General features: G+C 41.3%; 1 protein-coding gene across 5 annotated transcripts in view; it reads left to right on the forward strand.

Annotated features, from left to right (window-relative positions):
* RUNX1 (RUNX family transcription factor 1) overlaps positions 1 to 16,979 on the forward strand; it is a 272,128-nt gene that overhangs the window by 84,927 nt on the left and 170,222 nt on the right. Inside the window, exon 1 of one of the 5 annotated variants that reach the window (XM_061627716.1) lies at positions 2,677 to 2,715. The exons of the other annotated variants lie outside the window; for them this stretch is intronic. The gene's annotated coding sequence lies outside the window, so the exon portion shown is untranslated. Of the gene's footprint in view, positions 1 to 2,676; positions 2,716 to 16,979 lie in introns of those variants that run through there. 5 annotated transcript variants of the gene reach the window in all.

Raw genomic sequence — 16,979 nt, forward strand, 5'->3', positions numbered from 1 at the left:
GATGAAAACCGGAGCTACCAGATGAACATGTGGAATTTGTTCTATGGAATATATAATTGTGATCTCTATTATTCAGAGATGAAAATATAATACAAAGGAAGTAGCACTCCCCCACCACACCTCCACAATGAAAATGATGGTGCCCTTGATTCTTTAAAGCCCTATGCAAATGTCCCATCTGTGTACAGGTGAACATGTAGAAAGGGGATTGGGAATGTGCCTGCAAATGCTGTCCCTGACCAGGGCTGGTGCCAGGCATGCTGGGGCCCTTGGGCACCAGCCTGCCCTGGGCCCTGGCATACGTGCGCACGCACATACACCCCACCTACCAACCTACTGAGTGGGTGGGCGGGCGGGGGGACAGATGAGTGAGCAGGTGGGGGTGAGTGAACGGGGAAGGTGGGCAAGCAAGTGGGGGGCAGGGGAGATGGGTGAGCGAGCGGGCAGGCATGGGGGGGCCAGTGAGCAGGCACAGGCTGGCCGGCGGGCAGGCAGGTGAGCAAGCGGGCAGCTCCCTCCCTGCGATCTGCGGCAGGGAGCCTGCCACAGATCATGGAAGAGGAGCACTACTCCCCCACCCTAACAAGGGGCTTTTCAGGGGGCCCTGTGGGCCACAGGGCCCTCAGCCAGGGCCCGACCTGGCCACCCTTTAGCGCTGGCCCTGTCCCTGACTTCTGCATGTTCCCAGTCTCATACTGCAAAGTGGCCTATGTCCATATATCCTATGGCATGTACGGTCATTGCCTGATTTGTACCCTGCCAGATTTGCAATTACAGATTATATATACAGAGCCTGCGCATATAGGCCTCAGTGCAGATGGAACTTTGAATGCACAGAGGGTTTTTTGGGGGGGGGTGATCCTTAATATTTACATCTTGTTCTTCCTCAGTTGGACTCATCTATAAAATGGGAGTAGCTCATATCTTGGAATGATGACATTATATCCTAAATAAGAGAGGGGTTCACATCTTTCTGAGGTCTGTAAGAGCAGCTCAGTTATTCCATACCCACTGTTAAGATTTTTTTTAAAGTAAAGAAAATGCAGCTCCAGCATGCTAATTATACTGTTGGATCTCAGGAAGTTAACAATGCAGTGCAACTGTCAGCATATTCACTCTGAAATGTCTTAGAAGAACATAAGAGCCATGCTAGCTTGGAGCAAAGATGATCTGTCAGTCTCTTTTTAATGTGCCTTTCGGAACATTAAATTAAATGTGTCCATCCATAAGTACAAAGGCCTTATTAACAAAACAGGTGAAAGCTTGTTTTCTCAAATGATATTTTTTTTCAACTTTGAGCCCATACAGACAACCAGACTACCCCATGGTGAGTTTCTTCACTTCATGGTAGCTTGATAGTCTGTAATATGAGGCAAAATCCATGTGGGCTTTTTGTCCACTCACAATAATGTCTAAGTATTGAGACAGCCATTCTGATTTAGTGATCTTTCCTTACTTTGTCTTTTTGGCCTCTTCCCTGGCAAAAAGGAGAAGCAACCAATTGCCCTGTGATCAGTATTGCAGTCAAATATGGATGTGAGGAGGACAGGTCCATCAATGGCTGCAAGTTATGATGGTTATATGCACCTTCCAGATCTGGAAGCAACCTGCCATGGGATACCAGCTGCGTGGAGCAACAATGGGAGAAGGCTGTTGTTTCCATATCCTGTTTGTATCTTCCTCCAAGGGATTGGCCACTGTGGAAAACAGGATGCTGGTCTAGATGGACCATTAGTGTGGTCTAGAAGGTCCTGGGTCAATAGGACACTTCTTATGTGGAAAAAAAGCCCACAAAGACATAATCAACACACGCACACACCAGAATCAAAAATGAGGTAGAACTTGTTCTTTGTGTTAAGATCCATTCACCTTCCAACATCAAACATTAAAATGACTCTTCCTAGACCACTGGGCAACAACAAGTAGCCTGTAGGCAGGTCCAGCTCATGGGAAACTGCCAGTTTCGTCATCACATATCTCTGTTCCAAAAAGAAGGCTTTTGATCCTGGAGAAGCACTTCTTAGCTTGCTCCAGGACAGATGGGAACAGATGCACAGATTGTACCATCCACATCAGACTTTCCCAACCTCGTGCCTTCCAGATGGTTTGGACTACAACTCCCATCAGCCCCACATAGCACAACCATGCTGGCTAGAGTTGATGGGAGTTGTAGTCCAGAACATCTGGAGAGCACGGGACCAGGTTGGCAAAGGCTGATCCACAGACTCCCTGCTATCTCCTCTTCCACTCAAGTAACACAGTGTCCTAATCTGTTCCTTTCAGGTTTGGAGGTGGCAAGTGAGCAATGGGGACACAATATGGACCCCCATCCCTGGGATTTACCTGAGATTTATATTTCCTTTTAACCAAGTATTTCCCCCTGGATCATCATTAATGTGAAATAAAACATACATTGTATAGCTGCTGTTTAGTTTTTAAGGCCATTCCATAATTCTAAAGCCCTACCCTGCTATACTTCTAATTTTTGAAAAGCTTTGCTATCCCCAGCCAGTAGAGAGAGAAAAGAGAGAAACCTTGTTATCGGTTACAGTGAGGAGAGAAGCTAACCATGGCCTTCTTTCCTCTAGAAAATTGAGATTTACATGTGAGCATCTGGCTCTGTGAGGGCTGTGGATTCACTTGAATGACCTGCAGAGAGCTGTGAACTGTCCTTGTATGTGATGCCCCAGCTTCAGGTATTGGATTAGTGATACAGTAAGTGTTTGTGTGGAGCTTCCGTCTACCTGTTTCTTATGATAAATATTTACATCTTGTCCTCCTTCGGACCACATTCACACCACACATTTTTTCCGATTTATTATTCCATTGCAGTCATGGCTTCCCCCAAAGAATTCTGGGAAGGGTAGTTTGTGAAGGGTGCTGAGGGTTGTTAGGAAACCCCTATTCCCCTAACAGAGCTTCAGTGGCCAGAGTGGTTTAACAGTCAATCTTGCTTCCCACGGATTTCTGGGAATTGTAGCTCTGTGAGGGGAATAGGGGTCTCCTAAAAACTCTCAGCACTTTTCACAAACTACCCCTCTCAGGATTCTTTAGGGAAAGCCATGACTGTTTAAAGAGGAATAATAGTAGAATAAATGTGTGGTGTGAATGTGGGCTTGGTCTCGTCTGCAAAATGGGAGTGTCTTACCTCTTAGAATAAGATTACCTTTTTTTATACCATGTTCTTCTGAGGTTACAGTTCCAGGGAGCTTTTATATCTATCCCTTGCCCAGTATACATTAGATTGTTTTCATATATAAGGGTTAACTTGGCTTTGGTTAGTTCAGTTCCTAAAACAAGGTAGGACTGAATTGCCAGGACTGTGTGTTCACTTTTCTTTTCTTACCATTTCTCCCACATTAATGGCAGCCATACAAGACACAAAAAACAGGAGAGAAACTCAATGCCCTACTGTTCAACACTTCTGCCCAGATTTGCCACCAGATGTACACTCAATAGAGACCCAATCCTGGCCCGCTAGGTTTAGGTTTACTAAATTTATACATCACTTCCCACTAGAAAAAGACCCAAAGTGATGTACAATTAAAGCAAAAAATACAATAATAACATCACATTAATAACATTTAATATCGTATCACATCACTGGTGCTTCCTAATTGACCAGAAAAATAAAAATGTCTTTGCCTGGTGCCAAAACAATGACAAGGTTGGTGTCAGAAAGGTCTCCCTGGGAGGAACATTCCATAAATGGGCTACTACAGCGAAGGCCCTAGTGCATATTCCTGAATGGTTGTGCACATTTACAAGAATGTGTGTGGCTCATTCCCACTGTGCATGTGCACTTAAGACAACATAAGTGTACCTCTAAATGTGAATGAAATAGCCCTTAATGTTACATGTGGAAGCCACCCTCAGAGTTTCTTTCTATTTAAGTGAGATAAGAAACTACTGAAAATTTGAGAACTATTTCTTCCAGCAGGTCCTATAAATCTATTTCTGGGGGGGGGGAGGGATATTAGTTTAAATCCTTGGTTTCCAAAGTTAAATGGTGTAGTTTGCTATACTTGCTTCCTCTGATGTTGAATAGAGCCCCAGAAGGGAGGAAAAGCCTGTCTGTCTAAAACCAGTAAAAAAAAATATACAGCTGGAAAGGTAGACCCACTTCATAAGGAGGAAAGCATATTCCTTAATAATTTAGTATTAATTAGGTTAAATGAAAGGCAGGGAGGAGAAAGAGAAAACAAACTGGAAATGTCACATGGGGGAATCCAATTGGATGTCAGGCCCCTGGCTTTGATGTCAGTGAAAGGAGATTAAATGTCCACATAAAGAATTGGACTAGGGTGGTCTGTACTTTTTCCTCTCACATTCATTGCAATGTGACAATTGCTTTTTAAACATTCAAAACGTACCACATTCTTAAACCAGAAGTTTTTGTTATATAAAAAAATACTTTGCTATAAAAAAAATACTTCAAAGCACAATACATTTCTGGGAAGATTCTGAAGTTCTGAACACAGTTCAACTTTCTGTGTGCTTCAGAATTACAAAATATTTATTTGTGTACTGCAGAATAACTGCAGTCTCCCCACCCCCCTTATAAAAGAGTCTGTCCATTGACAACGAGGTTTTCTCATATCAATGTCCTGAAACAGCAGGTCACAAACAGTTCATTTCCTACCAAAATGCTCTAGCTCATGGAAAAAGAGAAAACAGGCTGACATATGATCCTGAAATGGAATGGGGACTGCTTGTGATGTTACTTTCTTTCATTTTAAGTCTGGCCATGCGATTTGTGTGTGTGTGTGTGCGCGCGCGCGCGCTCGCCTCTGTGCCCAGTACACAATCTGAGAGGAGCAAATCATGAAACATAGTATTTTTTTATATAGCACTTCAAATCCATCATCTTTGTGGTTGTTATTCAGATAAGTATGATAAGGGTAATAAATCACAGGAGAGATAATTGATGATAAAAAGGCAGAGTGTAGATATGGCAAGGTATTACATTAACTGAAATGGGGACAAAGCTATAGCCCTGTAGAAGCATTCCCCACGCAAACATCACTATCATTGCATGTGATGAAGAAAAGGGTTGTGCTCACCAGCCCCTAATCTCCGTAATTTGTGGGGGAAGAGATCTGAAGTGAGGCTCCTGCTTTACATGTTTAGGGCCCCACACACAATTCCTTCCAATTCTATGATTTTTATAATGATGAGAACACTCTCTCCCATACACCAAGCACAGTCAAAATTTCACAAAATTTTGAGCTCTGAATTGTTGCCCATAATGTTTCTCAGAGTGATTTCACAGTAAAAACATCAACAATAAAATCAATTACAAAGAATTCCATATGTAAAAGCAATTTTTAAGAAGTGTATATATAAAAACAATTTCAAATTTAATACAGATACACACTGGGATAAAGAATTCACATGTCAGTGTCAAAATCCAAATTTTATCTTTTGAAATGTTCCAATATTTTCTTTCTGCAAAATGAAACTTATTTTTACTTTTATTTATTTTTTCCAGTTATATGCTACTTTTCTGCTATTGAATTTACCCTCAAAGCAGCTTACAAATATACAAAAATAAAAATGTATAATGAAATTAGTTACCATCATTACAAAACAGCAATCCAAAATGATAAAATCAAACAGAGGATCATTAAACAATACATCCAAGAAAACACATTAAATCCAGCAATATTCTAAGGCAAGTAGTGAAATATAACTATGGCTTAGTGACAGTAGAGACTGTAATTTGGTATCATAAGCTCTGAAGTGCATCTTGGGAATGCAGGCACATAGTATGGTGTGATATTCTACCCAATGCACATGATTTCATCTGTCACAATGCATCCTTTTCTGTTTGTCTGTTATCAGATGTGCTTTGCTACAAGTAGATTGACCTGAGTGGGAGCAATAGGCAGAGACAGCAGCTGCTGAAACAGAATAAGATGACAGCAATAGAAATGCTTGCTTGTCGCAGGACTTGGCATGTTGCTTCCACAGTCAAGGAGGACATGAATGGGTTAAAGCATAAGGAATCTCTGGTGCATGAGCCAAATAAGTCCTAATTTGGCCTGCAAGACTTGCTATGCAGCCATGGCATTACCTGGTTCACACCTGATATCATATGACATCAGATGTGGGGCAGATGGTTGTAGCTGGAGAAAAACAGTCGGGAGCCTTGGAGTGTCTCCCAATTGTCCCTCCTCAAGTGGTGCTTGCATTTGGCAGCTTTCTGCATTTGGTGCCAAATGCAAGCCTTGCTAGGATTGTTTCCACTTGGAGGCTACTGAGCAGAGTTCTCAAGGAGAGCTGATCCCTGCCAAAATTTTATAGGAATTGTACGGAATTTAAATTCAGCATGAAATGCGAGATTTGGTAGGAATCTTTACAGCTGCAGCTTGAATTGAAGGCATGGCTGCAAAGATGCTGCAAAGGAAGAATTGGAAGTGCACTTAGACCACACTCCCAATTCTTCTTTTGAAGTTGAATCGCCTAACATCACCCACCCATCTGTCAGAGCAGTTGGTGTGAGCGGAGGGGGGCTTGTTGCTTCGTGGAAGCAATGGGACTTGATGGTGTTCCATCACTCTCAGGGGGAATTGTACAGGGGGAGAAATGGCTGCCTCAATGTAAACACAGGGAGAAGCCATTTTTCCCTGTACAATTCCCCCTTAGAGTGATGGAATATCATCAAGTTCTGTTGCCTCCAGTCATCAAATCCCATCGCTCCCAGGACCACATTCACACTATACAATTATGCCACTATTATTCCACTTTATTATTATTCCCCAAAAGAATCCAGGGAAACATAGCTAGAATTGTCAGAGCGGTTTAACAGTCAGTCCCTCTTCCCCAGGAACTCTAGGAATTGTAGCTCTGTGTGGGAAACATGAGTCTCCTAACAACTCAGCACCCTTTCACAAATGACACTTCCCAGGATTCTTTGGGGGAAGCCATGACTCTTTAAAATGGAATATTGGGATAAATGTATGGTGTGAATGTGGCCTAAGTCATGTCACTTCCTGTATTGCATTTAAAGCATGCAGTGGCCAGGAACAGCTTGCACTAACACCACCAGTGAGCAGCTGGAGTACCAGGGCTTTTAAAAAAAGTTTTTCTAAAGTATCTTTTAGAGAAACAGAGGTAAGTATCTTTTAGAAAAACAGTGCAGCCCTCAGACCACCTCATAAATTATTTTATTTTCTTTTTTAAAAAAACTTTTATGTTTCCATGTGGATTTTAAAGGATTTTCCTTTAAAAATCTGCATGGGGATGAGACAACCTGAGTCCCATCCTTATAGGGTTGCCAGGTCCATGGCCTGAGACTGATCCTGTATCTTTAGAAGAGAAGGTCAGCCAAGTGCAGGTGTTCTTGCAACTCTGTAATGGGAAAAACCACAAGGTGGAATTCTCCCTCCCCCCCTCCACAACTTTTAAAGATACAGAAGACCTCTTGGAGGCTGGGCCTGGTAACCAAGAGGTCTTCTGTATCTTTAAAAGTTGTGCAGGGGGAAGGGAGAATTCCACCTTGTGGTTTTCCCCATTACAGAGTTGCAAGAACACCTGCACTTGGCTGACTTTCTCTTCTCCTAAGATACAGGATCAGTCTCAGGCCAAGAACCTGGCAACCCTACATCCTTATGCAGAACTGGAATGAACTGGATGTAAACGGATCCATTTAACAGCTGTGTTGCCTGGAGCTGGTTGGAATTGTCCAATACAACTGGGGGGCACCAGGTTGGCAAAGACTGGGTCAAAGTAACAGCATTCCATGTACCTGTGCATTGCAAACAGGACATTTCAATTTCCCTCAGAAACTAGAGGATTATAGCAAGAAACAATTGAGCATACACAAAGCTGGTGGAGTTTGAATGCTAAGTCATGCCAACTGTGCAGATCTCACAGGTGAAGGAAATACAAATTAACTCTTGAATTACAAATTGTTCAGTGATTTGATCAATGTCAGGGCCCTTAATACATTCAAGAATTGCCAACTTACTAGATGAAAGTTATATCCTGAAACTAGTTTTGAGTTTTGGCAGCATCACCTTGTTAGCAGGTGTAGTTGTCTGGGGTCTCAGGGGTTTTTAGACCCTTTACTTTTTTGGGAGCAGGGTCCCAGAAGGGGCCCTATGTCTCCAGCATCCTATGAGCCAATCAGCATGAAAGGGTTGTGTGTTAGCCACTGAGAAGAGTCTAACATGCTTCCTTGTTCTTTCCTGCTGATTGGAGCTAATCAAAGTGAAAGGAGGTGAGTCAGCCATTGAGAAGACTCTTCTCAGTAGCTAACACTCTCCTCTTTCATGTATACTGGCTCCTAGGGATGTCTGTTGTTGTGGGAGAAGGCATTAACAAGGATCTCATTCTCAACCCTGTAGCAAAAAGGGGGGTGGAGGGGACATGGGTGTGATTAACATGAAGGGACCCTGCGCTTCTGAATTTGCCACTACACTACTTGTTAGACTGGAGACAGAGACTCAATGAGGTGCAAATATACTACATTACCTGACATGTTGCCTTTACTAAGCTCCAGCAAACTGATATATTTTTTTCATTTACCTAAATTGAAAATGTCTGATTATTTTATACTTGAAATAAGAAGCACAGAATTTAATATCTGTCTATATATTACATGATATGTAGACCAACTTTGCATTACTGTCTCGGTTTTGTCTTCTGCAGATATTCTTCCTATTGTTCCAGCTAGGGTTACACAGTCAGAAACTGGTTACATAAACCTATTTTTCCAGAGCTGTTTCTGCTGGGCCTGTTCATTAAGGCTCTTTCCTTGCTTTCCACTATTTTTTCCACTTTTTCTTTTGCTAACATGCATTGCAGGCAATAATCATTATAATCCAGAGAATCTATGCACATTTTAAATGTGAAGGGGGAAAAAACCTGCTCATTAGATAATTGAATTAAAGTAAAAGCCTATGTTGATCTAATGAACTTAAATTAGGCCTGATGTTTCTGTTTCAACTGTTGGAAAATGCTGGTGTGATGTGGGTTCTGTATGACATCTGTTTGGCTTTGGGGTGGGTGCATGTGGTGGATTGATGACTTTGCAAGAAACTGCAGAACATCATGTGGCTGATGATATAATTCTTGAACACCCACATAGAACATTCATATTGCCCACTGTTATATTTTAAATCTCCCAATTGAGCTGGGATTAAATGAATAACCCCATGAAATACAATAAGACTTTTGTGCAGTGAACTGAGTTTATTTGTATTTTGTCTCAGCTTTTACAATTCTATAGAAGCAAATGGTTTGTATTTGACAGGAATATGCAGTCTGAATCCTTCTTCTCAATGTATTATTGACTAGAGAATGTCTAACTAAAGGCAGAAGTCCCATCAATTATGTATATTTTGATCAAGGGCATAATTTAAAACATAGAGTTTAGCCAAAACTGTGGGGTGATTATTGCAAACATTTTGCACCAACCAAAAATTACTTCCTTTTGGCAATTTTTCAAGAAGCTTGAAAGTATGTGAAAGTATTCATTGTGGGGAAAGGAACATATTAGCCCTTAGTTGATGCAATGGGCAGAGATTACCTGTCTTCTCATGTTATGCTGGCAGACAGAGAAATTACCAGCACTGTTCAGGAAAACAGGGGATGTGGTCCTGGTTGCTTTGGGAATGAACCAACATATTCCTTCCTCCACCTCTCCATTCATAAAGAGGATGTGCGGGCTTAACTGGCCCTCAATGATGTTGCCACATAGCCAAGTCTGATTACATATATGGCATCATGACTTCATTATGTTGCTTTGTGATCCCTGATTGTTTGGAATTACATAGCAAACAAGCAAGAAGAGTTGTTAAATGACTCCAGAGCGACTTCATAAGGAGCAATGAAAGTGAACAAGCATGAAATAAGCTTGCGAGTGAATATTATGAGCTCCCTGAAAATCTCCTTTTCTCCTCAATTTTTTTTGTTAAAAAATCAGCACAGTTCTATTCAATTGTATATAAGACAATGGAAAACAGTGGTCAAAATCCAGCACAAAATTAGGCATGCTTGAGCAGCTTGAAATCAGTGGCCTTTGTATTTGGTTATGGCTACAAGGACTTTTCCAGTGAAGTCTATGAAAAAGGAAGTGGTTTTGTTATTGCAGCTATAGGCTGCAGAAGGAAGAGATTTTATGCTACTTTGAGGTGCATCTTACTGGCTCCCGACCAAGCATGCATGTAAACAACATCACACTAAAGTGACATTATATATACTCACTTCAGCCCTGCAGCCAATATTTTCCCAATACTCCAATCATGTGTATTGTTGCTTCTCCAGAGCATTCAGGCATCACACTGCTATAAAGTGAGATTGAGATAGAAAACTGCCTTTCACAACGTTGTCCTTTATTTATCCCTTGACCACACTAAATGCAAATTATCTCATTCAGCTCTTGCTTTCTATTTGTGTATCAACGTTCAGAAAAGATGTGCAAATATGCATCTAAAAATGTACTGTGTTAAATAGCCCTCAGTTTTACCATGAAAATAGTCAGGGTGATTGTGGCTTCTGCTTCATCTCTGAATACATCCGTAATATACCTGATACAAGTAAGAATAATCTGCTACACAGAGACAAGAGAGGCAGCCAGGGGAAGGGAACTCCAACTTTTACAGCCAGGAAATGTTGGAGGAGGCAAGTGGTGCCACAGCCAGCAAGCTTCTGACATCAGTTGGGTCAACTATGCACACAAGTGACCATGCATTTACACACTCCTGGCTATGGCATTGCCTCCCAGTACTAAAAGCTGTGAGCTGGGATCCCCAAAGTCCCTCCGTTGCCACACAGTGGCTGATGGCACTTTCACCTAGTTAACCAGCCACCACTGTGCAGAGATACACAGAAAAACTACAAGACCAATTTCCAAAAATAAGGCCATGGACAGTAGTATTGTGCTAAATTTTCATGAGGGGTTCAATTTTTTTGCTGAAAGTTGCTCTTCTAGGGAGGTGTGTGCAGCTTCCATTCTTTCATATATATTTTTCATGCTTTGTCACAGCCTATCCCAATCGACTGTTGCTTGGGGGAAAAGAAAGAATCAATACCCATTATTTAGGCAACCAGGCTGATGCTCCCTTACATTTAGAGGCATAGCCAAATATGAATTTGTGTTTCTGATGTGAGGGAAGATCAGCTTAGCTGCCTTGACAATGGGATGTGTTTACTTTCCCCATCCCAACTATCAGTTCCTTGCAAACAGTTTTGCATCCTTTAGTGAAAAGGTACAGAAGAATTGTCAATGGGGAGAGCTTTGCTTCACAAGGGTTCATAACATGCCTCCCTCTGGTTCTTGCTTAGCCTTAATGGATACATTTTTGTTTTTATATCAAAAGCAAATACATTGCCTATTGAAACAAAATGTAACTTTCAGCTTCAAATAACCACAGAGAGATTCATCTTCAAAACAATGGTGTTTGCGCAAGACTTATAAAGTACTCTGCAGGGCTCTGCCAAATCCATCCCCTAATGCTTCCAGGGCCTTAAAGTCAAGTATCTGCAATCCAGCATTTTCTAGAGACCTGGCAATAATTAGCCGTTCAGACTGCATTAAGAAAAGTAATGCCTGAAGGTAGAGAAAAAAAGTATAGGGTTTGAATGAAAGAAGGAAAGACGAATCAGTAAAACTTTCTTGCAGCTTTTATATACAGGATTCTTTTTTACATTAAAAAAAGTGACAAACGAGTACTCTTTAAAACAACCTTGGATTCTTGAGAAAGATAAGTAAGGTATGGGGCCTATGCATCATTCTAACATTTAATCTGTTTCTAAGCTCTGTTGCGTTAGTAGAGATTCTTTTTCCATTTACGATTGTGAACATCTGTGCCACAGGAGACAAGTTTGCTACCAAGCACTACTGTTAGATTTTGCGCCAGCAACTTCCATTGCTTCATGTGGTTCGTATTTTGTTCTTTAAACAGTTAATGATGTTTTTGGTCTCTCTTCCAGAAAAGTTTAATTTTAGCCAAGATAAGCACTAATAGAAAACATATTAAGGAAATGATAGAACTCTTTCTTAGAAACCATTCTAGGTAAATGTCCCATGTTTATAAACGATCAGAAGAACATCATATACATGCATACATACATACACACACACACACACACACATATATCACCTCTAATTTTTTCCCTCATGCAATTTATGCTGAGTGAAGATGAACCAAGACTGAAAGTTATGCAAATCAAAGAGTCATACTATTTAAGTGTACCCATATTTCAAAAATGTTGCCTGGCTTCCATTACATTAATTAAAAGTCTTTCCATGGTCAGACAGGATATACAGATAATACAACAAATTTAGAATGGATATAAATGTTCATGATTCAAGGCATGCAGTACTCTGTCTGTCCCACTGTAAGGAACAAGAATTTCAGTCAAGAGTGATCAACGTGGTGCTGTCTAGATGTTCTGGACTGCGACTCCCCTCATCCTTCATCAATGGCCAAGCTGGTTGGCGATGATGAGAGTTGGAGTCTAACAACATCTGGAAGACATCACATTGGCTACCCCAGTCAGCAATCTGCACATCAGTACCATGCTTCACTGTCTTGTTACTGTGTCAGCATCCCAGGTTCAGTCCCTGGCATCCCCAGGTAGACTTCTGCCTGAAACCCTGGAGTCACTGCCAGTCAATGTAGACAGTACTGAGCTAGATACACCAATGGCCTGACTCAGTATAAGGTAGATTTCTATGTTTCTCTGCTAAACCACGTCCATTTCCAGTGCTTGACAGAAATATGGGAACAAGAAAAATATGTATTTGTCATAACGTGGCAAGCTATAACCTTAAACTTGCTTTCATTTTTGTTTTTCAGTATTTATAGCATTTCAGTACTGTAAGTATTTCAATATTAAGTAGTTACCTCATTATAAACCAGGGTGAGAAATTTCAGGAGGGTGTAGGAAGGTGCATTCCAGTAATGGTCAGGGCCAGACAAACACTCACTCACACACCCTAAACACACACACACACACCATTTCCCATAGAAACAGAGGTATTTGGTAAATCCTTAGAAATTCGTTTCATGTTTGCTTTTTGTCAGAGGCGTTTCTCACAATCTTGGAGCAGGAGACAGCTCTTCAGCTTCCTTTATCTATCTTGACTGTTCACAAATCAAATAAAACTCAGTAATCCCAAAAGAAGAATGCAAATAAACTGAACCCCAAGCCCTGATTTAGAGCTATTCAAAGCCTCAAACATCAAAATGCAATTGCATCTGAAAAATTGCACACATGCAATTGTAAAATGCATGGACAAATTTCTGTATTTTCACAAGGAACACAGGTCTGTAGAGATATTTTCCCCTCTGCTTAGATCTTCTTACAGCAGATCTTCTTGGTGAGGAAGGACTTGCAATTGCACACTTTGTACAACCACAAAGTCCCATTTTCCTTCTATGAGTAGTTGATGGTTGGGAAGGGACCCAGAGGGTTGATTCAAATTTTCGTGCAAGCCACATATAACCCATGGGCTGGGAGTTCTTTGCCCCCATTATAAACAAAAGGGACCAATATGCTAGGTTATGTATGCCAAAGGCTTGCAGCCACATTTTGCACAAGCTACAGCTTCCAGACCAACCTCAAGGGTAGCCCCACATAGTAATCCAATCTGGAGGTTACCAGTGCATGGACAACAGTGGTCAGGCTACCACTTTCCATAAATGGCCGCAGCTGTCATCCAAAGCTGGTGAAAGGCACTCCTAGTCACGGAGGTCACCTGAGCCTCCAGTGACAAAGATTGATCCAGGAGCACCCCCAGACTACGGACCTGCTCCTTTAGAGGGAGTACGGCCCCATCTAAAGCAGGCAACTGACCAATTATCTGAACTCGGGAACCACCAACCCACAGCATCTCCGTCTTGCTAGGATTGAGAGTCAGTTTATTGGCAACCAGCCAACCACAGGCACAGGTCCAGGGCTTGCACGGCCTCTCCTGATTCAGATGTTACAGAGAAATAGAGCTGGGTATCATCCACGTACTGCTGACACCTCGTCCCAAATCTCCTGATGACTGCTCCCAAGGGCTTCATATAGATGTTAAACAGCATGGGGGATAAGATGGTACCATGCAGCACCCCACAGCACAACTGCCAGGGGCCCGAAATACAATCACCCAATGCTATTCTCTGAAAATGACCTTGGAGATAGGAATGGAACTACTGTAAAACAGTGCCTCTAATAACCATCTCACTGAGCCAGCCCAGAAGGATACCATGGTCAATGGTATAAAAAATAGGATAAAAGCACCTGCTTAAAGGGCTTGTATCTGTAGTGGATGTTGGCTGTGTGTGTTTGTGTGCTTAATTTCGTTTAAAGCAGCACAACAGCAAGCAGAGTAACAGCAGATGTTGAAATGCGAGTGTGCCAGCGTATGTGTGTGCATTTACCTAAGAAAGCAGACTTTTGCCCTGCATCAGCATCACTGAGACTGGAGACTTAGTAAAATAAGAAAAGCTACTTTATTTATAGAAATACATAGAAAGGCAAACCTAGTTCTAACTATCTAAGTTGGAGGCGTAACGCCCAGGTGTGGGAGTCAGCCCCATGCTAGGAGAGATAGCAGAGACAAAGGGATGTCTCCTCTCTCCAGGACAGTCGGAGAAGAAAGGAGTGGAAAGGGTGGAAGGAGGAGGGGCAGGTAAGCTTCCCTAAAGACGTAACAGTCTAGTGACAGAAGGAAGTCAGTCAGAGCATCACAGGTAAAGGTAAACAAGCCTATCCATCTGGAGGACCCTAGCTCTATCTCCCTTCTGGAGCACAAACAAAAGAACAAAACAGGAGTTGCTCTTGCCCTGCTTCCAACAGTGGAGAGCGTGAGAGCTCACACACTCACTACCTGCCTGGGAACAGGAGTAGCTGCCATCTCCAAAACCTGAGGTATGCTGCCCCCAACCCTTACCTTTTTCTTCCAACTTTGAGACAAGGGCAATTCTCAAGACTATGACTGCTCAATGTTCTTTAGCAAGACGAGGAAGCATTTGGTCACCATCTTTCCCTTCCCAGGGAAGAGGAGAGCCTAGTTTCCTCCAATTCTCCCTAGACATGAATATGTAGCATGGGTCCAAGGAATCTGTGGAAGACACAATCTCTCATGAACAGTCACAAACACACATCAACCTCATCAGGCAATTTTAACAGATTTTATTAAGAATGTGGTTTAGACGACCAAAAGGGAAAAGCCAGAATGGTGCATGAAAAAAACCCTAACGTTTCAACTCCAACAAACCTATGCACTTACTTACAGATAGGCTTCTGGTCTCCTCACAAGTAACACAGCATCCTGAAAGGTCAGGTGGATGTTGGCAACATTCCATTTTTAAGGGCTCTTGACCCAGGTGTGCTTTGATTGACAGGTGCCTCTGAGCAGCCAAGAAAGGTGCCAGAAAATGTAGCAAATAATTGTTTTCTGAGAATCACAGGATTCATTTTCCATTTAAGATCAAAGGAAGAAGTATACATTTTATTAAAAGTGAGATTACACCAAATAATGAAAAGAAGGTACTGGATAAAACACACACATGCAATGCTATTTTTTATTTAAAATATTAACATCAAACATAGACTAATCAAGACCCTTTATTTGCTTATTTATAGCAGCTATAAGAAATGAATATATAAAATAACTATGGTGAACAAATATTAAAATACCATATTCTGTATACCTCACATTGTATATCCCTATTATGCTTACTTGTAAAATTTGCATAGATTTTATTATTTATTTATTTATTAAATATATCCCACCCTTTCTCCCCGAAGGAGTCTCTATATACCACAATTAACTCCTTGAACTGAACAAAGTCAATTCACACTAATATATTATCTATGGGTTTTCTTTTTTAAAAAAATCCTGGACATCAGAGATACTGGCTTGCTTGGCAAAGTGACTATTCTTTCATTTGTTTTTAGCACAGCTCTGAAATATGGAATTTACATTCACCTGAGAGATTTATAATACCAAATACAACAGAGGCCTATAATAAAACTTTTGAGATTTGCATTAAGTTTTCTGGAAAATGTGTTATCTTTTATTGCCTGATGAAATGTCACATGGCAAGCTCATAGCTAGAAAGAAACCTGGAACATTTGAGTAAAATTTGCATATAGTCTCCCAAAAGCCATTTGCTATCATTTCAGTGAATGCAGAAAACACTAGATGTCTTTGTTTTTTTCACTGGAAAGCAGAAGTTCTAATGGCTACAATAACTGGCAATAACGCTTATAACCAGATCTCACAGAGCAAGCTTGTAAAATAGGGATCATTCTCTATGTCTGGAAACATTTGTTCTTAGACACCGGCAGGAAAGAGTGATTGGGTACAAGAGACTAGGAAACATGCCTGTTCCATTGCAATCAAAAAGACATTTCCATAGACTTAGGTAGGAGGGCTACAGTTTAACTGGGGTTGGTGGGGGGGAGTTCTCAAATGTTTTTTTCCCCCAATCATCATTGAGTTCCAGTTGGCAGCAGTAGCAAATGCTGAATTACTAAGCCACTATGGTGAACCGGCATACATACTGCCTCCTTGTCCTCCTTATCCCTCCCATAACTATTTCAGTTCTTTGTCTGTTAGAATTCAGCCAGTAGGAATGAAGGATATTCAAGTCAGGGCCCCTGAATTCCATAGAAGTTGTACACAAAACAACTGAGCATTAGAGCAACTCTTCCCTCTCACCTGTCCCAACACTGTAATTAGATCAATTTCTTAATGAGGATTTTATTTAGCTTCTTTGCATACTGGGAATAAAGTTCTTTGTGATGCTTGAATTCACACAGCTTTTCTCATATTTCAGTAATTATGAGTATATTGTTGAACAAAGTCAATGGTGTAGTATCTGAAAACATCTGTTTGAAAGGCGCCATCTCCGTATGACCTGTTTTTCAGGCAGCACTGAGTTTGGCACTGGTAGTTTTACACTGTATCAAGCCATATCATGAGAGTTATTTCTCTCTTGTGCAACATAACCTACTGCGGTGAAAATAAG

This window comes from Rhineura floridana, chromosome 5 (genome assembly GCF_030035675.1).
Source record: "Rhineura floridana isolate rRhiFlo1 chromosome 5, rRhiFlo1.hap2, whole genome shotgun sequence".
Lineage (NCBI taxonomy): Eukaryota > Metazoa > Chordata > Lepidosauria > Squamata > Rhineuridae > Rhineura > Rhineura floridana.